This window comes from Oncorhynchus nerka, linkage group LG25 (genome assembly GCF_034236695.1).
Source record: "Oncorhynchus nerka isolate Pitt River linkage group LG25, Oner_Uvic_2.0, whole genome shotgun sequence".
Classification (NCBI taxonomy): Eukaryota; Metazoa; Chordata; class Actinopteri; order Salmoniformes; family Salmonidae; genus Oncorhynchus; species Oncorhynchus nerka.
Genome location: NC_088420.1, coordinates 55,616,020 through 55,639,458, shown reverse-complemented (window position 1 = coordinate 55,639,458; position 23,439 = coordinate 55,616,020). Strand labels below are relative to the sequence as shown.

The 23,439-nt window shown below is 42.4% G+C and overlaps 1 protein-coding gene across 1 annotated transcript in view; it reads right to left on the bottom strand.

Moving 5' to 3' along the window:
• Window positions 1-22,825, bottom strand: part of LOC115109687 (prickle-like protein 1) — a 48,152-nt gene extending 25,327 nt beyond the window's left edge. The window contains exon 1 of the mRNA XM_029634906.2: window positions 22,289-22,825. The gene's annotated coding sequence lies outside the window, so the exon portion shown is untranslated. The remainder of the gene's footprint in view (window positions 1-22,288) is intronic.
• Between the last annotated feature and the right edge of the window lie 614 nt (window positions 22,826-23,439).

Here is a 23,439-nt window from a genome sequence, read left to right as displayed (position 1 = left end):
TGAGAATGACCTCTAACCTCTGACCAGACTTCTAGCTGACCTCAGCGTCAGAAGGATACACCACCCGCAACATTTGACACACAAAAAGACAAACAAAAAAACTGCAACTAAACACATCACGCATCTGGGACTTACTTTTCTTCCAGCTCTCCTCAGAGTTAAACACTTTATCCACTTGCATGGTGAGGGACACACACACACACCAAGGAGGAGGGAAACCATTTCCTGTTCATTTCTAGCCCAAAGCTAAACTGGCACATTTTCTGGACCGCCTAGTTGAACCCGCCAGGGTGTGAGCGCTCCGTGGCTAGTCGTTGTAACGAAGGAGGCCATGAAATAAATAACTCAAATCCATTCCCTTCCTTCCCACACATGGAAGCGTTTTCCCGACGACCCACAAGGTCTTCAAAAGGCAAACTATGGCATTCGACAATACTCTTGAGTGAAACAGTTAAACACTTCTTCTCTCAGCACAGTCAGGGATCCCATCAAACGCACAAATAAAATACAATAAAATTGCATTTGTCACATGCTGAATATAACAGGTGTATTAAAAAAAAGTAAGTAAGAAAAATGTGCTAAATAAACTAAAAGTAAAATAGTAACACAATAAAATAACAATAACGAGGCTATATACAAGTACCGGTACCGAGTTAATGGGAAGGGGTACGGGTTGGTCGAGGGAATTGAGGGAACATCTACAGTACCAGTCAAAAGTTTGGACACACCTACTCATTCCAGGGTTTTTCTTTATTTTTACTATTTTCTACATGGTAGAATAATAGTGAAGACATCAAAACTATGAAATAACACATATGGACTCATGCAGTAACCAAAAAACTAATCAAAATATAGTTTATATTTGAAAATCTTCAAAGTATCCACCCTTTGTCTTGATGACAGCTTTGCACACTCTTGGCATTATCTGGGCAGCTCTAGTCTTTAGCTTAGTGAGGATGTTTCCAGAAATCTATGGCTTCTGGTTGGGATATGTACGTACGGTGGGTACGATGTCGTCGATGAACTTATTAATGAAACCGGTGACTGATGTGGTATTACTCCTCAATGCCATCGATTGAATCCCGGAACATATTCCATTCTGTGCTAGTGAAACAGCCCTGTTTGCTTAGCATCCACTTCATCTGACCACTTCCGTATAGAGCGCATCACTGTTACTTCCTGTTTGAGTTTTGCTTGAAAGTAGTAATCAGGAGGATAGAGTTATGGTCAGATTTGCCAAATGTAGGGCGAGGTAGAGCTTTGTACACGTCTCTGTGTGTGGAGTAAAGGTGATCTAGATTTTTTTTCTTTCTAGTTGCACATGTAACATGCTGGTAGAAATGACTTAAAATGGATTTCAGTTTTCCTGCATTAAGGTCCCTGTCCACTAGGAGCGCCGCCTCTGGTTGAGCATTTTCTTGTTTTCTTATGGCCTTATAAAGCTCATTGAGTGTGCTCATCGAGTGTGATCAGCATCGATTTGTGGTGGTAAATAGACAGCTGCGAAGAATATAGATCTTAATTATCTTGGTAAATAGTGTGGCCTACAGCTTATCATGACGTACTCTACCTCAGGCGAGCAAAACCTTGAGGCTTCCTTAATATTAGAGATTGCACACCAGCTGTTGTTGACAATGAAACACACACCACCCTCGGAGGCTGCTGTACTGTCTTGCTGATGCACAGAAAACCCCGCTAACTGTATATTATCCATGCTCTTGTTGAGCCACGACTCTGTGAAACATAGGATATTACTGTTTTTCATTGATTGGATAGTCTCGAATGGAGCTCATCCAGTTTATTTTCCAGTTATTACACGTTCGCCAGTAGATTGGAGGGTAAAGGCGGTTTATCCACTCGTCAATGCAGTCTCACCAGGCATCCAGCTCTTCGACCTATGGAACAGCGTCTCCTCTTCATACGAATGTCAGGGATATGGGCCTGGTTTGGGAAGAGCAGTATTTCCTTTGCGCCCAACACATTAAAGAAAAATCTTGTCTAGTTAGAGGTGAGTAATTGCTGTTCTGATGTCCAGAAGCTCCTTTCCGCTATATGAAACGATGGCGGACAAATTATAACATTTATTTTAAACGGTGCAAAAAACACACATAATAGTACAATTGGTCGGGAGCCCATAAAGCGGCGGTCATCCCCTCCGGCGCTATTCTGTTTTTTTACAACATATTTATTGTCATTTTTTACAATCATCAGCAAAAATAGGACACAGATAATGCCCTGTTATTCCTTCCACCTACACAGCATGCTACATGGGAGCACATCGTGCAAAACCCTTCCCTCCCCAACACACGCTTCAATGATTAACAAGAAAAAAAATTGACAGAATGATCTTCACATCCAATGCTAGAAAATAAATTATTCAACGCAAAAACAAATAATAATAACAATGCATTAATGAAGAAAATAATAATGAGGCAGCTAAGGTGACGTCTCTAGAAACTACTGAAAGTCCCCCCCCAGACATCAGTAAATTCAAAGGGTTTATTATGTAAATTGTATGTCATTTTTTCAGATGGAATATAGGAATTTAGCTATTTTAGCCACATCTGCTTGCTTGGCGGAGTGTTACTCTTCCATATAATAGCTCCGGCGCCATTCTTAACACAATCATTAACATTCCTGGAGGAACACTGGCTCTGTTAGCTACAGTATTTTATAACAGGCTAATTTAACATGCTCCAGTACCACTGCACAAAGGGAACTCTGACACAGTCAGTAGGGATGCTTCATTCTCATTAAGGTGGTAGTAAAAAAAACAGAACAGAAAGAAGAAGAGAAAGGAAAAGAGGCTGAATTATACCCCTCCTTCCATAGCCCCCATGGTCTTCCTCCCCTGGCTCTGATGTTGACCTCTTCACCTCTAAATGTGGATGGCTAGCTAGCGGTCACAGGTAGCCTAGAGTTAAGCTTCAGGGGACATAGAAGTCCCAGACCGCATTATTAGACTTCTGTCCAGGGGCGAGGGGTGAAGTATGAGAAGTCCATCGTCACCAGACAGTTTGCGCTGGTTGAGTAGACAGCTATGTTTGACCATGGCCCTGGGCTGGGCTCGTGGGACCAGTGTCCAGGCCTGTCTGTAGCTGGGGGTCGCATTGTGGACAATAGAAGAGGTCAGAGGTCGCCACAGAGGGGTAATTCATGAAACACACCAAGAATCTCACTGCCGATTGACTGCTGATGGGTACTTATCACAGGGGGAGGCCGTTCCTTCTCTTACTATAACAAAAGCGGTACCTGCTGTGTTCCGACCCGGTAGCGATCTACCGATTATACTTGTAGAATCGCAATGTTCATTAGTGGCCAACAACTTGACTTTGAGCCAATCAGAGAGCACAAACCCCGACATGGGGGAGCAATTACATACATTTTCTACGTATATATTCACCAGTGTAAGCTCCTCCTCAGAAGAAGGGGAAAACCATCCTCAGCGAATTTCACAAAAATAAAATAGTGAAACATTAAAAAAGTTATCCTTTTTAGATAACACTGTACTAAATATGTTCAGGTAACCAAATAATAGATTAAAAAAACACTATTTTGCAATGAAGGTCTACCATAGCCTCAGCAGCACTCTGTGGCACCATGATGTAGCCGGAGGAGAGCTAGCTTCTGTCCTCCTCTGTGTACATTCCTCAATACAAAACATTCAATCCCCCTCTTCAAAGGGGGGAGACACTCTTGACCCAAACTGCTACAGACCTATATCTATCCTACCCTGCCTTTCTAAGGTCTTCGAAAGCCGAAAGTCTTCGAACGTTAACAAACAGATCACTGACCATTTCGAATCCCACCGTACCTTCTCCGCTATGCAATCTGGTTTCAGAGCTGGTCATGGGTGCACCTCAGCCATGTTCAAGGTTCTAAACGATATCTTAACCGCCATCGATAAGAAACAATACTGTGCAGGTGTATTCTTTGACCTGGCCAAGGCTTTCGACTCTGTCAATCACCACATCTTCATCGGCAGTGTCAACAACCTTGGTTTCTCAAATTATTGCCTCGCCTGGTTCACCAACTACTTCTCCGCCTCTGGCAATCGCTATGGGGTGCCACAGGGTTCAATTCTTGGACCGACTCTCTTCTCTGTATATATTAATGATGTCGCTCTTGCTGCTGGTGAGTCTCTGATCCACATCTACGAAGACGACACCATTCTGTATACTTCTGTCCCTTCTTTGGACACTGTATTAACAACCCTCCAGACGAGCTTCAATGCCATACAACTCTCCTTCCGTGGCCTCCAACTGTTCTTAAATACAAGTAAAACTAAATGCATGCTCTTCAACAGATCGCTGCCTGCACCTGCCCGCCCGTCCAGCATCACTACTCTAGATGGTTCTGACTCTGGATGGTTCTGAATATGTGGACAACTACAAATAGCTAGGTGTCTGGTTAGACTGTAAACTCTCCTTCCAGACTCACATAAAACATCTCCAATCCAAAGTTAAATCTAGAATTGGCTTCCTATTTTGCAACAAAGCATCCTTCACTCATGCTGCCAAACATACCCTCGTAAAACTGCCCATCTTACCGAACCTCGACTTTGGCGATGTCATTTACAAAATCGCCTCCCACACCCCACTCAACAAATTGGATGCAGTCTATCACAGTGCCATCCATTTAATCACCAAAGCCCCATATACTACCCACCACTGCAACCTGTACGCTCTCGTTGGCTGGCCCTCGCTTCATACTCGTCGCCAAATCCACTGGCTCCAGATCATCTACAAGACTCGCCTCTCCTTCCAGTTATATGCTGCCAATGACTGGAACGAACTACAAAAATCTCTGAAACTGGAAACACTTATCTCCCTCACTAGCTTTAAGCACCAGCTGTCAGAGCAGCTCACATATCACTGCACCTGTACATAGCCCAGCTATAAATAGCCCAAACAACTACCTCTTCCCCTACTGTATTTATTATTTATTTATTTTGCTCCTTTGTACCCCAGTATTTCTACTTAGCACACTCATCTACATTCAAATCTACCATTCCAGTGTTTTAATTGCTATATTGTATTTACTTCGCCACCATGGCCTATTTATTGCCTTTACCTCCCTTATCTCACCTCATTTGCTCACATTGTTTAGACTTATTTTTCTACTATATTATTGACTGTATGTTTGTTTTACTCCATGTGTAACTCTGTGTTGTTGTACGTGTCGAACTGCTTTGCTTTATCTTGGCCAGGTCGCAATTGTAAATGAGAACTTGTTCTCAACTTGCCTACCTGGTTAAATAAAGGTGAAATCAAATAAATAAATCAAATACAAAACCTAGGAGGCTCATGGTTCTCACCTCTTCCATAGACTTACACAGTAATTATGACTAGAGGTCGACCGATTAATCAGAATGGCCGATTAATCGGAAATAGGAAATAGGTATTTTTTTACACCTTTATTTAATCTTTATTTAACTAGGCAAGTCAGTTAAGAACACACTCTTATATTCAATGACGGCCTAGGGTTAACTGCCTCGTTCAGGGGCAGAACGACAGATTTTCACCTTGTCAGCTCAGGGGATTCAATCTTGCAACCTTACAGTTAACTAGTCCAACGCTCTAACCACCTGCCTCTCATTGTACTCCACGAGGAGACTGCCTGTTACGCGAATGCAGTAAGCCAAGGTAAGTTGCTAGCTAGCATTAAACTTATCTTGTAAAAAACAATCAATCAATCAATCATAATCACTAGTTAACTACACATGGTTGATGATATTACTCGTTTATCTAGCGTGTCCTGCGTTGCATATAATCGATGCGGTGCGTATCGTTGCTCCAATGTGTACATAACCATGAACATCAATGCCTTTCTTAAAATCAATACACAGAAATATATATTTTTAAACCTTCATATTTAGCTAGAAGAAATCCAGGTTAGCAGGCAATATTAACCAGGTGAAATTGTGTCACTTCTCTTGCATTCATTGCACGCAGAGTCAGTGTATATGCAACAGTTTTGTCCGCCTAATTTGCCAGAATTTTACGTAATTATGACATAACATTGAAGGTTGTGCAATGTAACAGGAATATTTAGACTAATGTGCCATGTAAGAAAGCTAACGTTTAAGTTCCTTGATCAGAACATGAGAACATGAAAGCTGGTGGTTCCTTTTAACATGAGTCTTCAATATTCCCAGGTAAGAAGTTTTAGGTTGTAGTTATTATAGGACTATTTCTCTCTATACCATTTGTATTTCATTAACCTTTGACTATTGGATGTTCTTATAGGCACTTTAGTATTGCCAATGTAACAGTATAGCTTCCGTCCCTCTCCTCGCCCCTACCTGGGCTCGAACCAGGAACACATCGACAACAGCCACCCTCGAAGCAGCGTTACCCATGCAAAGCAGGGGGAACAACCACTCCAAGTCTCAGAGCGAGTGACGAAACCCTATTAGCGCGCACCCAGCTAACTAGCTAGCCATTTCACATCGGTTACACCAGCCTAATCTCGGGAGTTGATAGGCTTGAAGTCATAAACAGCGCAATGCTTGACGCACAACGAAGAGCTGCTGGCAAAACGCACAAAAGTGCTGTTTAAATTAATGCTTACGAGCCTGCTGCTACCTACCATCGCTCAGTCCGACTGCTCTATCAAATCATAGATTTAGTTATAACATAATAACACACAGAAATACGAGCTTTAGGTCATTAATATGGTCGAATCCGGGAACTATCATCTCGAAAACAAGACGTTTATTCTTTCAGTGATACGGAACCGTTCTGTATTTTATCTATGATTGTAGTTGGTTTAGGGCGGTCCCCGACTAAAAAAAATCTTGTTCGACCGAAACTTGTCTATTCTTTCGATCAATTTCCATATATAGACACACCCTACGTGTTTTAATGAAATCAACTATATGTATTGAGCTTGTCTGATGCTTCAAGCTTACGGTTTGATGAAATAACACACAAATGACTCAAGAGGGAGCCAGAGATCTAGATAACCTGAAGAAAAACACTCCTGCTGGCTTTTGCAGATTCTGCAATTACTCTCCAGAAGTTGCCAGTGATAGATTACAGTAGTCTCAACCTTTCTCATGTGGAATGCCAATTTATCTTGCCATTTCTACCGATCTGCGTGCCAGATGGTTTTCATATGCACATTTTCGTGGAACAGTTTTATTTATAATATTTATAATAATGTTTTAATATCTCAAAATCATTGTCATGTAGATAATCAAAATTCTATCCAAATCTAAATGAAAATGATTCAAACCTTAAAAGTTACTTATATTGCCATTGCCAACTATGTAAAAAGAATAGCCTACATAAAGCCAACAAATAAAAACATTGCAGCCTGCAGGTCGATAATATCCTGATTTAAAAAATCCTACAAATCACATGCGTATGGCCTGTCTGCAACAAACTTGAACATTTTATCAACTATTAACTTGGGTCCAGCCTGAAGTGAAGTTTCCGCTGCCGAACTTGCAACATTGTATTAAATATTCTAGGCCCTCAGAGTTTCCTGTGCCAGTGAGCTCGGGACAGACACAGCTGTAGGCTATTTGTGCAAGGGATAAGAAGCAGTGCTTGACTTGGGCAGGAGCTCACCGGAGCTGAGTACCAGCACCTAAAATGTTCTACTGCTTAAACTCCTGTTCCTCTTATAGAATATTAGCTCAAAAGTATTGTGGAGCTCCTGCACCTAAATATAAACAGTAGCAGCACCCAAAATGAGTACTGGAACCTATTTCAGTCCAAGTCAAGCACTGATAAGTAAATCAGGTAGGCCTATTTTATGACGTTTCCACTGGATCAGAGCATGACATCTTTCACTTTCACACTGAATTGTTATCGAAAGGAAGAGAGCTGGAAAGATTGTTCAAATACATCGAGGAACTATTGTCATTTTCAACAGATGTAAAAACAGACTTTGTTGCTTGCTTTTTGAGGTGAAGAAAACATACTGTAGCGACCCGCACAGACAGCTGTGTGTTATGTGCTAGGCTAGGAGGTGGTTGTGTTGTACTGACCAGTACCCGGTGTTCGCGGGGTCCGACATGTCAATCAACCTGCTATCTGCCAATCACGGGAATGCCTGGAATGTTCTGATGCCGGGCATCCTGGTGGTTGGCGGAGTGGCGTGGAGGGGGGTTGGGCATTGGAAGTTAAGACCAGGTTCAGCCTTTGTTCTCTCTCTCTCTTACGTCTGGGCTTCACAAGAGAAGGTCACGATTGGCTTGTGGGTTATCTGTCATCTATTTGGCGTGTGCTACGGCCCAAACAGTAGCCTCTGTAAAGTTGGTTCAATAAACCGTCAATTCGCAAACTCAAGCCTCTGTCTGGACAATTGTTCATTTATGATCTAGTCAGGTCATTACAATACATTTGAGAATCTCCACAGTTCATTAGTGGTGGTGCATTATACCAATCAGAAATACTATCAGATCCACAAATAGGCACATTGGTGCCTGTATTTGCACGCTGGCCAGGTAGCCTATACGTTCTCAGGTGTGAGTCCTTACTCAACATTGCAAATAATGTGTCCACTCTGACAGTAAGAAAGGTAAGACTGGAATAATATATTGAATGCATTAACAGAAATTACCATAACCAAACAAACATTGTAGATTAGAAATTACAGGAATTAACGGTAAATGTACTACTGGCGATGTATTTAATAGGGAAGTGATATTGACCAGTCGACTAATTGGGGTCAGTCCTAAGAAGCAGCTTTTTATGAAGCTATAGTTCTATTAGTTATGTTGACTATGACGTTAATATGGTGAAAACTATGTAGGCTGTGTTTAACAGTTAGCGTCATGGTATGAAAGTTTGGCTTCGTAAGGTTTTTTCGCCTGGTCACATACAGCTGTTGTATTGTGCACGGAAGTCCACAAGTGAAGGAAAAAGGTGAGAGGAGGACAGAGCGTAGATGCGAGAAGGAATTATATATACAACGAGCAAAGTTATCATGCGGTTTATATGTGGCGGCTAGTTCTGTGTGTGCTTGCGATCAGGGGTCTAATCATTCTGCCGATTCTGTTGAAAAACATTTCTTAAACGGAATTAAATGGGACGAAACGGGGATAAACATACCTGCCTTTATCCAATAGAAACTCTTGTTTTCAACTGTTGTACTAATGATTAAAACCTAGATCCGCAGCTAGATGTCACTGCCTATCACCTTGATTACTCTTATTTATCTTGACCTGTGCACCTGCGTTGTAAACTTTCATTCGTTGGCTAGGCTGTATCAACCTCATGGTGGGTTATAGGGAACATTTTAGTATCATGTAGTAGCCTAAACCTGTCAATGTTACATTGAGCTAGGTGAATGGAATATGCTATAATAGAAATAAGGCCATGCTCATAAAAATGTATTTGTCCTCCCTCATCTTAAATGGGACCGGCTGCCAGTGATATCCACGGATGAGCACATTAACATTTGGGTTGGTAGCTAGCACAGACGCAATGCACATAACACTAAATACTTCCTCCAAGGTAGCTAACCACTGTAGCTAGTATTGACATAATTAAATGACAATGGATTATCTAGTTTCCATGAAACAGTTGTCTGTGTTAGCTTCTGAGTTAGTGCAGTCCTTAGCTAGCTAGCTAGCTAGCTAGCGATGTTGTGCTGGCTAGCAAATATGCTAATGTTAGCTTGTTAAATCGTCTAGAATGTCATTGTATGTTGTAGCGTTAAGATTTCCCTTCACTGGAACTAAGGGGCCTAGCCTGAACCATGGCAAACAGCCCCAGACCATTATTCCTTCTCCACCAAACTTTACAGTTGGCACTACGCATTCGGGCAGGTAGCATTCGCCTGGCATCCACCAAACCCAGATTACTCTGTCAGACTGCCAGATGGTGAAGCGTGACTCGTCACTCCAGAGAACGCGTTTCCACTGCTCCAGAGTCCAATGGCGGCAACCTTTACACCACTCCAGCTGACGCTTGGCATTGTGAGTGGTGATCTTAGGCTTGTGTGCGGCTGCTCGGCCATGTAAACCCATTTCTTGAAGCTCTCGACGAACAGTTATTGTGCTGACGTTGCTTCTAGAGGGAGTTTGGAAATTGGTAGTGAGTGTTGCAACCAAGTACAGACGATACGCGCTGCGCGCTTCAGCACTCGCCGGTCCAGTTCTGTGAGCTTGTGTGGCCTACCACTTTGCGACTGAGCCATTGTTGCTCCTAGAAGGTTCCATTTCACAATAACAACACTTACAGTTGACCAGGGCAGCTCTAGCAGGGCAGTAATTTGACGAACTGACTTATTGGAAAGTTCACTGAGCTCTTCAGTAAGACCATTGTACTGCCAAGGTTTGTCTATGGAGATTGCATGGTTGTGTGCTTGACCTGTCAGCAACGGGTGTGACTGAAATAGCCGAATCCATTAATTTGAAGGGCTGTCCACATACTTTTGTACGGTCGGCAGGCAAACGTTGGACAATCCTACCGGTGTGCCTGAGCTTTAAGAGAGATCCATTCAGAGAGCCATTCTGAAGTCTGCTGAAAGACCACAGAACCCTGAGTCAGAAGAACATTACGGACTGTTAAAATAAATATTATGCTGACTCAAAGTGTGTAGCTAGCTAGTTAGTGCACACAAGATTTAGATTCTGGGAGATTACAGAGGAACAAACATAGCCGACGGAGGCCAAGCTATAACCATTATAGTGCCCTGGGCCCGGGAGGTTAAACTGAACGCACAGCTTTAACAGTGTGCAGGCTAGGCTATGTGAGGAATGGAAAACAGGACACCAGCCCCTGTCTTATCACCTCACAGATTACACATGTCATTCCCATGGCACGGGGCTTCTTATTCTTAGAACCCAGGCCACTATGACTGCATCCCAAATGGCACCTTATTCCCCTTTAGAGTGAACTACGTAGGGAATAGGGTGCCATTTGGGACACCGGCTATGTATGTTTTCTTCTGTCAGCGTCTCTGTGTTATTGTTGGAACTGCTACCTTCTAAGGTCACTAATGACATCTAAACGTTTCAATCAACTTTAAGGAATGACATGGTCTACCATGTGGGAATGTGCTTTGTGGACACATGCTGAAGGATTTCGTAACATTTTTAATGGCAATTCGATTAAAAACAAACTGTTATTCATTTTTGCCTTCAAGAAATGTTATTATGTTGTTTGCTTTGTTGAGTCATCTTCTGAGCTGACTGTACTGTGGTTGTGCTCGTGTGGTTGTGCAAATGCACGCGTGCGCATACACACAACCACACATACATACCCACACACCCCACGCATTACATCTACATCTGGAGCTAGTGCCACTGCCACCACCCTAACAGTCAGAACAGGAAGACAGTGTGAGCACACCAAACAAAGCCTCAGCTCTTTGAACTCCTCTCTCTCTCTCGCTCTTCTACACTCTAGGAGCTGCCATGGAGGTCGTAGCAGGGCAAACAAACCTCTCTTTGTCATCTGGCTGGGGCTATTGTGGCCCTGGGGTTTACTCTGCTAGGTATGTCATCCTCAGTTAGTCTCGCGTCAATATTGACCCACCTCTAGGTTAGCCTCCAGCCCACCTTCAACTGTGGCTTATAGTCACTTCCACCAGATGACAAAAGATAAGTCTACTCACAACATGGAGGTAAACACTAGTTAGCACACAAAGGAAAATACACGTGGAGGATGAAGCCTACTGCAATGAGATGATTCATGTCCTGCATAAATGATCAACTGGAAGGCAAGATGTTCGCTCCACAACAAGTGTTAGGGAGCCCTGAATGGGCTGCTATTGATAATTCAGAGAGAGAGAGAGAGAGCGCGAGATCTTACACAGGCCTTCCCTTGTTCCATCTCATCACATTTCTGTCCGTCAACTACTTTGAAGGGGAAGGCAGGGAGGGGATGGACTATACCGTCGCTCTCACCCTGGATCAGCTGACACCCTCAATGGTGTCATGCTCTTTGATTCGGGAGGAAATGACCCGTAACAGAAAGAAAGTGAGAGAGCACGCTACTTAATCGATGTGCAGTGAGAGATAGAGAACTCACTTATGTCATGAGGAGGATATGGGACCATGCAAGACATTAAGGAAGGAAGTAAGGGACAGTTTTCTGTCTTTGTATCATTCATCTTCTCCTCCCGTGCAGGGCCTGGGAGAACCTCTCCTCAGTCACTACTGTTCTGTGTTTGTTTATCCACACAACACACATCAGTGAACCACACTTCTGGACTGTAATCTAATTCAGAGGTTCACATGGAGAATTGTGAATGAGGTCAAGTGGCTATATAAGCATGCTATGGCCTTCTGGCGCTGGAGGCTAGACACACACACACACTTGAGGCTATCAGCAGGCGTGTGCTTGAAGATCACACTAGAGAATTATCTCTGGACCAGGAGATAGAGATGATCTCACATGAGTAGCAGTATTAGACCTTGGAGGAATGCATGAGAAGAGGCCGCTTTAAATCTTGAAGAAGGAGAATTTATCTGAGTCTGCTCATTTTCGGGCTTTAATCTAATGATTCTTTCTCAAAACCATTGAGAGTGACTGAATATCATTCCATTCTATGCCTTACCATTTTTGGCATTTGTGGTTATGCGTTTTAGCTAAATAATGACAATGTGACCAGACCACTATGTATGTTACCAGCCACTGAAGACACCTCATCAACACTTACTTTAGGCCTATAGGCAAAATGAATGTCTCACATAAGTTCTAATAACACCCAAATTCTAGATAAAAGTATTGTATTGTCTACTAGAGCTCGCATCCTAGTAAATCCCAGAAAATACATTCACTGCAGCATGTATAAACCCCCACACCCAATAGAATCCATTAAATACCTGACCTTTTCCATATCATCAATTCTCCCTGGCATGACCTCTCCTGACAGTGAAAACAGACTGGGGGCTGGACTACAGGCCGGCGGGTCTGGAATGAGAAACACAGGAAGAACCAGGGGAGGGGAAGAGTGTTTTGCATACTTCCAGCCAGGGGTCCGGCAGGGACAGAATGCTCTAGATTACTTTCCTGTTGGGGTCCAGGTAAATAAGCTGTGTTCTTTAATGACTATGTCTCAGGGTGATGTTTTCTTTTCTCCTCTCCTATCCTTGTGATGCTACTGTGATTACTAGCAGGAACCCCATAACCTCTGAAGCCCAGGCTTCTCACATACCAAGACAAGATTTGTAAGGATGGCCACGTAAGACTCGGAACCCTGTAGATGAGGAGAAGGGAAAAACAGGCCCTCCTATGGGGCTAGTACACTCTTAGAAAAAAGGGTTCCAAAAAGGTTCTTCGGCTGTCCCCATAGGAGAACCCTTTTGGGTTCCATGTAGAACCCTGTGTAGAAAAATCTCTACATTGAACCAAAAAAGGGTTCTACCTAGAACCAAAAGGGTTCTTCTACCTGCAACCAAAAAGTGTTCTTCGTAGGGTTCCCCTGGGGACAGCCAAAGGACCATTTAATGTTCTAGATAGACAAAACGGTGCTAAGTGTGTAGTCTGTGTCTGGATCAGGTTGGACAGGACCAACTTTCCATCTAAGTTTATGCGCAAATGCTCCATTGCAATCAACACATGATTTATGCTATCATCAACTTAAGTGTGCGCATATCAGGTTAACATTTTCACATTTGAGTTCCAAATCTCTCATACCGTTGCCCCAACGTGAGTTTTTTCATGTGCGTGATGGCAGAATGCGCTCACTGTTCCAACATGTGATTGTTATGCAACAGGACAGTTACCAGCCCTGCCCTTAACCTCTCTTGGGTAGAGGGCAGTATTTTCACATCCGGATGAAAAGCGTGCCCAAAGTAAACTGCCGGTTACTCAGGCCCAGAAGCAAGGATATGCATATAATTGGTTCATTTGGACAGAAAACATTCTAAAGTTTCTAAAACTGTTAAAATGATGTATAGAACAGAACTGATATGGCAGGAGAAACCCTGAGGACAAACCATCCCTCCCAAAAAATGTTTTAGCCTTCCACTGTTTTCAATGGCTGACACTTTTATTACAAGGCAAAATCCTCCCAGATTGCAGTTCCTAGGGCTTCCACTAACTGTCAAACGTCTTTAGAAAGAGTTTCAGGCTGGTTTTTGGAAAAAATTTAACGTTTTTCTAGGTGGCTCCCATTTTGGCTGTAGTGTTTCCAAGCGCGTGGAAGAGAGCGCGGTCTTTGGTATTTTTCTCCGGTAAAGACAATAACGATTCTCCGACTTAAATTGTATTGTTTATTTACGTATTAGTGTACCTAAGGTTTGATTATAAACGTTGTTTGAAAAAATGTATTAGTAACGTTTTCATTTTGTATGCATTTTGGTGGATTATGGTGGATTATTGACTGAAGCCCGTCAGCTAAACTGAGTTTTTATAGATATAAAGGAGGACATTATCGAACAAGAGGACCATTTGTGATGTATCTGGGACCTTTTGGAGTGCCAACAGAAGATCATCAAAGGTAAGGCATTTATTATATCGCTAATTCTGACTTTGGTGGCGCACCTGCCTGGTTGAAATATGTTTTTCATACTTTTGTATGCGGGGCGCTGTCCTCAGATAATCGCATGGTGTGCTTTCGCCATAAAGCCTTTTTGAAATCTGACACAGTGGCTGGATTAACAAGAAGTTAAACTTTATTTTGATGTATTACACTTGTGATTTTATGAAAGTTAAATATTTATAATTCTGTAGTTTGAATTTAGCACTTTGCAATTTCACCGGATGTTGGCCAGGTGGGACGCTTACCGTCCATAAGAAGTTAAAGCAAGGCAAGCTGCCTGCTAATTATCTATAGGCTGTTTTAACTTGTTCGAAAATCTTTTCAAAGTTTTATTTTCTAACAACAGTTTGAATTGAGGTGTGTTCCGCCTCCTCAATAATTCACATAAGAAGTAGCCCATTTCACTGTTGCATACAATTTATGTTTGAGGCTTTACTGAGCCTGACAAACTTCTCTCTTCAATGAGAGTCCAAACACTTCCCTAGTGTTTCCCCAGATCAAGTATGAAGACATTGCACATCTCTAGTCAGAACAGAACAACGTTTTGCCCCAGCACATTTTCTGGCTGGCTCCCGCATTGCCTTCCTGATTGTTTTCCCTACAAATTGTGTGTATTCCTATCAGAGTTTGTGCCTTATTTTCTGTATATCGTGTTGTCGTTTCTGCATAATTTCTTCATAATGCATTTACTCTTTTATTCACATGTTTTCAAGTACTGGTGACAAATCATGCATTCCGATTATTGAATAGATTTTAATGGACACATATGTGATGTGTGTAAGATGCTTTTTTGATGGGCCTCCCGACTAGCGCAGCGGTCTAAGGCACTGCATCACAGTGCTAGCTGTGCCACTAGAGATCCTGGTTTGAGTCCAGGCTCTGTCATGGCTGGCCGCGACCCGGGAGACCCATGGGGCGGTGCACAATTGGCCCAGCGGCATCTGGGTTAGGGGAGGGTTTGGTCGGCAGGGATGTTCTTGTCCCATCGCGCACTAGCGACTCTTGTGGCGGGCCGGGTTGTCACGTAAGCGTCTGTCAGACCAAAGATGTTATAACAAGGGATAGTTCACTCTAATGACTTATGGTGCTTTCAAGACAACTGTGAACTCTGAAAGAAACTTGGTAAAATCATGACGTCAATGATCTTCAGGTCGGAAAGTCAGAGCTGTAGAAAGAGGCCAGAGTTCCCGAGTTGGAATCCGAGTTGGATGACCGTTTCTTCCAGTTGCCAGTTGTCTTGAATGCACTGAAGTCGAGATTTCCCAGTTGTTTTGAAAGCGGCATCAGCTTGTAACTTTGGTACCTCAGGGTTGCCAGCTCAGACCACCCTTTCCAGGGGTTGTATTTTTATTTAGCATATAAACTTCTCTTGTGTTTGCCCTCCATTTATTGATAAATCCCCCATCATAGTAATATTTCCTGCATCATATCCCCCTCCGATACATTCCCCATTTCTACCCCCTATGGACTTGAAAAACCCCACAAATGAAATTACCCCCCCACACACACACACACACACACACAACAAACCCCTAAAATGTTTTCATCCCTGTTTATCTTTCGCACTACAGTTAGGCTAGGCAGTAGGCTTGTATTTGGTGTGATGATCTGCGAGGTGAAAAAATGTATTTGCTTTGTGATTTGTCAAAAACAGTAAACGACTTGTCAAGTCATGTGCTCCGGTTCTTGTATACAATGTAGCAAGTACATTGACGCTTTGTAATATGCTAAAAAGTGGCAAAACTAAGTTAATATTTTCAGGCAATGAGCGCAGCCATCTTTGACTTTGTTTATTTGCGTTTTATAGTGAATCGCATTCTGGGACTAGGGAGTTTTCGCCAAGTCAAACATAAACAAACATGGCTGCCATCATGAAGAATTTAGCTGCTGTTAGCTTAGCTGACACGCATTTCTTTTCTAAACAACATTACATTAGTCTCTTGTGCTCACCAGAGATGTGGTACATTGTAAACTAGTCTCGCTGTTAGGTCGCTAACTTATGTTTTGTTATTTAAATTGGATTATGGAATGAGTTTGGCTGTGGATGTGTTCCGTGTGATGCTTGGATGATGAAGTTCGCTTTTATCTTTTACAATAAAAGGTGAAATTGAGGAATAAAGTTAAGACCTTTATTTTCCATCAGTACAAAAATATATAAAAATGCTGTTCAGACAACAATGGTGTTTTAGATGTGTTTGCTACGTCATACGTTCCATTGTTACTGCTCCAATCACATATTTGAGATCGTACGCTGCAGGGACCACTCAACAATGATCACAAATACATGATTGTACGCGTCAAAGGGTTAAGATTCCACCCTCAGTGCTGTCCATCTTGAGTATGTATAGGGAAATAATGAAATATGTGTGTGTGGGCTGGAGTATGACTTTCATCATCGTGGTGGTCTGATGTTTATACCCACAATTACGCTGGGTGTGTGGTTCTAGCAGCAACAGATGATCTGGTAAGGCATTAAACTTTGTGTGTGTGTGTGTGTGTGTGTGTGTGTGGTTAGAGCACCACAGATCTGGTAGGGCATAAAACTCCAATGTGTGTGCCAGGTCTCTTTTTTTCCCCCCACATCATCCTGCAACTCCTAATAAACAGAGTTGTGTCTGGAAGTGCTAAATCACTAACTACCTTTAATCACTTTACAAAAATGCTAAGCATGTCAATTTAATGTGGGGAACAGCTTAGGCAGGCAGATCTCACATGGCCTTAGCTTTAGCAGGTTGGGAGATGAAAGTTTGAGAAAGAAACGCAAAGAAAACATACATTTATGATAAAACTCCTATAGAGGACCTTGTGTTAGTGTAACTGTTTGAGTTCAAAGTTAAAGTAGAACATCTTCAACACAAACAAAACATGAAACAAACCTGTGATTAAACTACTACAGAAGATCGGTGATAATAGTGTATCTTTAATCGCCTCTCTTCGAACGAGCACACTCTGGCTGCACTGCCCTAAAAATGATAACTCAAGCAGTTTACATGGAGTGAGTTTGTGAGTGACCGTGTGTGTAGGGACCACCAGCGTTTTAAACAAGTCACAATTCATTCAGCTCCCCGCCATCCTACCACAAACTGTATATGGCCGAGGCCACCGATGGGCTCTGCAGTCACTCTGCAGTATTGACTGCCATGGTTTGACTTCCACCTCTCCCTAGTCTGGCCATGAAATACTGGGTTATTCCCCACAGCTCACAGCCTATCGCTCTCTCTCTCTCAGGGCCGTAGCTACATTATGAGGACACCGGGATCCGGACCTCTGCATTTCTTTCACATTTGACAAGGTTTTGCACCATTTTTAAAATGAATAATGTTGTTTAAGACTAAAATAAATAAATGACGAGTCAACATCTAAATATTGCTGCTCTATCTAGTACCTCCTTTCTCTTCCCTGTTGATGGTCCCTCTTTCCAAAATAAGAGATTACATGAACTGGAGAGAGAGAAGGGACAGGGAGAGAGAGAGAGAGAGAGAGAGAGGGAGGGGTTGTCCAGACTGTTTTCACACTCTTGCTTTGACCACCATGCAACAGAAAGAGAAAGAAAACCGTTATGATTTGGCTACAGAATGATGCATTTTTAATCATTTAATAAATCCTAAACCAAATTGTTATCAGTAAAAACACTATAACTAATTGGTAGGTCTCCCTTTACTTGTTACTTCTGTGAACTTGCGTTATCCTTTCTCTTCATGAGGGAGAGACATTTGGAATATATCTTAAACATATGTGGGGTTTAGGTAACAGAATGACAAGACACTAGGCAATATTTATTCAACTTAAAGACGGCAAATCATTTCTCCCAAGCTAAATGTAAATGTTGATATTAGCTGGCAAGAGTCTTCAACATTATTGTGTTTTGATGTATTTCTACCTTTTTAAGACGTTTTCTGCTAGATGTTTATCGAAGACCAATTTTCCATATGTTTTACCAGAAATCAAAGCCATTGCGTATTACACATTTTTTGGATGGAAAATGGTTGAACAACTTATATATATATATATATGGCTTACTATCTCAAAAATATTGACTCTCAGCTTTCATTTGACACCAAATGTGATGAACCTATGAACTTCACATGTTAGTGCTCATGGGGATTTTTACATGGAAATACCCTACTGCTTTTAGGCCATTCGACAGGCATGCAGAGAGCTGGCCGAGCCCACACACACAGACACACACACTCTGTCTGGGGATAAAAGCCTGCCAGCCCAGTGCCAGAGTGTTTGGCTTGAGAGCGATTTACACGGACGTGAGGGTGATTCATTCAGTCCTGCACAAACACAGCTCTGTGTACATTTCACTGCTAGGGGTATTAAATCAACAGAGGAAACGTATACACATACAGGCACCGGGGCTTTACATTTCTGCTCTTTCGCACTCGGCTAGACGGCTGCCGCACACACACACACACACACACACGTGAGCAGCACACTCGCACCCACACACACACAAACAAACTTTTCTGTGGGTCTGTCGCACACACACACGCCGACGTGTCTGACTTTATGTCTAAGATTGGATTCATGTCTGTGATCAGTCCTCAGTTCTCCACACCTCTAGCTGATGACACACTAATGCACTGGCACACCACAGCACTAATGTTATGGAACCAGTCACTTTCACAGGATGAAAGGTCTACTTGAGTTGAGTAGCCTGGTCCCAGATCTGTTTGTGCTGTATAGCCAACTCCTACTGGCATTGACAACAACATTAAGAATTGGTTATACTGCGCCAACAGATATGGGACCAGGCGATTAATAAAGATCATAGGAGTTGGCTATATAGGCCAATAATGTACAAACAGATCTGGGACCAGCCTAATATACTGTAATTTGGGGTATTCGTATGAGAATAAGCAGGCAGGGTTATAAACTACACAATCCTGATCCTGTGAGGACTGAACAATACACTGCTGCATATAAAAATCTAATGAAGAACCATCTATTCTACAAACTTATCATTTATTGAGCTGGCACTCAGTTTGCCATGGTGCATCTACAATGTTTCCAAGGCCATGTCCATGAGAATTTATACCAAACCCAAACTTTTATTTTCCTTCTTGGATTATATTCTGATTCATATTAGATGGAAAAAATGAAAAAAATAAATACATTCATGGTATTCAGCTAAATCTTCCAAAATGAGACATTCAAACATTACTAGACGTTTTTGGGGCTGGTCCAGAAACCCTTTCCTGGGCCTTTTCTTAGTTCATCTTTTCTCCATAAATAACGACATATTCATGAGAGGATTTGCACCCTCTGCAAACCATTGTTTCTACAGATTTAATTTCTCCTCCTAGATGATCTAAACAGCTAAATGAACACTGCTGTTCAGTCTAGGCCTAAAGAGATGTGCTTGTGAGGAAATGTATTGAATACTTCATATATAAATAAGCAACTTTGAATATTATATCACAGGAAATCACAAAAACATTCGTTGGTGTATGGTGTTACAGTTGAAGTCGGAGGTTTACATACACTTAGGTTGGAGTCATTAAAACTTGTTTTTCAACCACTCCACAAATGTCTTGTTAATAACAAACTATAGTTTTGGCAAGTCGGTTAGGACATATACTTTGTGCATGACACAAGTAATTTTTCCAACAATTGTTTACAGACAGATTATTTCACTTATAATTCACTGTATCACAATTCCAGTGGGTCAGAAGTTTACACACTGTGCCTTTTAAACAACTTGGAAAATTCCATAATGCCCATCGTTATGTTTGGAGGAAAAAGGGGGAGGCTTGCAAGCCGAAGAACACCATCCCAACCATGAAGCACGGGGGTGGCAGCATCATGTTGTGGGGGTGCTTTGCTGCAAGAGGGACTGGTGCACTTCACAAAATAGATGGCATCATGAGGTAGGAAAATGATGTGGATATATTGCAGCAACATCTCAAGACATCATTTCTGACATTTCACATTCTTAAAATAAATTGGTGATCCTAACTGACCTAAGACATATTTTTGTTCAGTGTAGTTATGTCATAGTTAAATGCCATTGATGAGCTGACCAAAAAGCTGCCAACCAAAGCAGTGAGTGGCTCTTCTGGCCACTAGGTGACACCCCTACCTTGATTTCTGCTCTGAGCCCTCCCTGCCTATTTTACCCAAGAAACACATACATGCACACGCGCATGCACACACACACACACAGCATGCCATAGTGTTTCAAACACACATGTTTCTGCTCTCAGATTCACTAATAACTTTCACATGGACAGAGATTACACTAACTCAACCCCAAATGGATTGTACCCCATCACTGACTGACCAAGTGTCCAATAAGACCTTCAGTTAAAAAAACTGCTCATGCATAAACACTGTGAGACACCAATCTGAAGTGTGAGAACTGGTCCGTGTTTTCTCACCTCTCCGAGCTGACAGGGTTTAAACAGGGCTGTGCTAGGATCAGCAGATGGATCGAGAGAGTGAGAGACGGTACATAGCCATAATATGACATTTGAAATGTCTCTCTTATTTTGAAACTTATGTGAATGTAATGTTTAGTGTTCATTTCTGATGGTTCATTTGACTTTTGTTTTTTATCTATTTCACTTATTTTTTTTGGCAATGTAAACACGTTTCCCATGCCAATAAAGCTATCTGTGTTTTTCTTTCCCCCATGCAGCCTACCAGCTGTGGTCACAGTGACAGATTTCAAGCCAGTCTGCCTGGGTCCGTTCATGTCAGTGTGCTTGCCCACACGTGCGTGCGTGTGTCGTCCTGCTCTCCCTCTGGCAGAAACTGAACCCAGGGATTGCCACAGAGCCACACTAGGCTCCATACACTACACACCTCCAGAGAGAGCATACATACAGGGCTTAGTGGCTTATGTTGATGTTGACTGTCTCCCGTTGGGAGCAAATATTATTTCAGGAATGCTTTTGTCAATTAAATACAACATAAACGTCCATGTGTTGGTGCCTTTGGCTACCATAAAATATTGTGATGAGTGTGTGCGTGTGTCAGCATTCCCTCATTGAGAGAGTCTAGTTTAACAGTATATCCATCCACCAAGAATGTCAAACACACGAAACGACAGAAAAGGACTGAAAAGTGACACTGTGAACAGAGCGCGAACACAATCTCCCTTCACTAGTTGAGCAGCGCGCACGGCGGCTCGCTTCGAGTCGGGGATGGAATTGCGCAAGGAGAGACAGATAGACAGCGCAGCAGCGGCCACAGTGCCTGGCCGAGCAGTTGTCACGAAAGTGACAGGCAACAGCTGAGTCCATACATCTGGAACCCAGGGGGCCTCCACACCTCGACACATACACACACTATATTTTAGACCGCATAGCCACAAGTACATACAGAAAGGGTTTGTTCCTAAGACCATCGCTGAGAAGGAAAGTATTTGTGATCTTATTAAACGGTTAGGCTAGACTATTTCAATTCTGGAAAGCATTCATAATGATTAACAGACCATGGGGATTCTGAAAACATTATGAATGACATATCTGATATGTAAAATAGGATATATATAGAAAGCCCTCGCTCAGACCCTTGCTAAAAAAAAAAATGCCCGGCAAGCGTGCATAGCCAACAGCAGTGCATTTAAATATGATAGAGCATCTGATCGAAAATGCACTTCTCTAGAGGAAAAATTGCCCAATGGTTCTTGTGTACAGCCTAATAAAGCGATGCTACTCGTGATAAATAATTAAATAAACACATTTCAACCGGGGAGCTCAATTCAGGCTCTTAAAAGTTCAACGACATTGCAATATAAAAACAGTTGCCATTATGCCATCTATAGGCGATCATTTGATACTTGAAATACACTGATACAAGGACGCAATATAAATGGTACCCTTACCCCCAAAGAGTTCAGAACCAATATTCCTGGAGTTGTAGAAACGATTCACGTTACGTCGCATTGGCATAGGATGAAATGTCCAGAAAGCGCACCGCTGTCCGGTAGACTTGTCCCGAACTTGAGCGGTTAGATTCGTCCAAATGTTGGCGACTGCATGTTGTAGGCAAAACGAGTGAAGGGTCTACTTTGTAAAGTTCACCTACGAATGTCACCGTATCTCCGGTTCGTAATGATCTCAGCTCACGACCAACACCGATATGACATTAGCGTTGCTCTCTGCCAATTGGCTTAAACAAGCAACCCCCACCAATTCTAGAGAGAGAGAGAGAAACGGATGGAATTCTTGGTAGTCTGGAAAACATTGAAGGTTTAACCGCGAGTTTACCCTGTTTCCATTTACTGGGGCTCTTCCAGGGTGTTTGTTATTCGAAATGTAGGCTGTTTATTTGATTAAATCGTTAAATCTATGAATTGGCCTGCAATTAAGTTAAAAAATAATCTTCCTCTCTCTCTCCCTCTCTCTCTTATGAAACCCGCAGGACAGTTCTTTCTTGGTAAGTGAACTCACACCCACTACTGCCCATCCTTTTCCAGCATTCTCCACCCCCTTGACTAGCATCTGCAAAAGCACTGCATAAGTGCAATATGTTATCATTGATTGTTATCACTTAGCATACACCAAAATGACTGGAGCTAGGCTGACTCTAAAATAACGCCCAAAAGGTCAAACGTTAGGTCAGCATTAAGGTCTTTGTGACCACATCGCTTTTCCAAAATGGGACATCAAAGCTAAAAGCTAGATGTGTATTATACGTGTGACAAATGGATGATTCTGATTGGAGGACCTTTGACCCTAACATTGGAATAAGGAGCTCCGTCATTGTTTGACCCAGGTCATGACCCACTGACCGTCACGTCTCGGCCCGTGTGAAAGCATCATAAGTGAGACCAGGTTCTGCAAGCCGAAACCTGTCAATCAATCTCGACCAGTGTGCACACACAGTTTGCAGAGTTCAATGGCGGGAGTGCATCGCTCTGACAGATTTCATCTGGACCAGATGGATGTGTAGCCTATTTCTCCATGGCGTTGCACTTCAATGAAATATATTTTCTCTGTGTGTTTCTTTTCCCCATTTCTCTTCCTCTGAAAA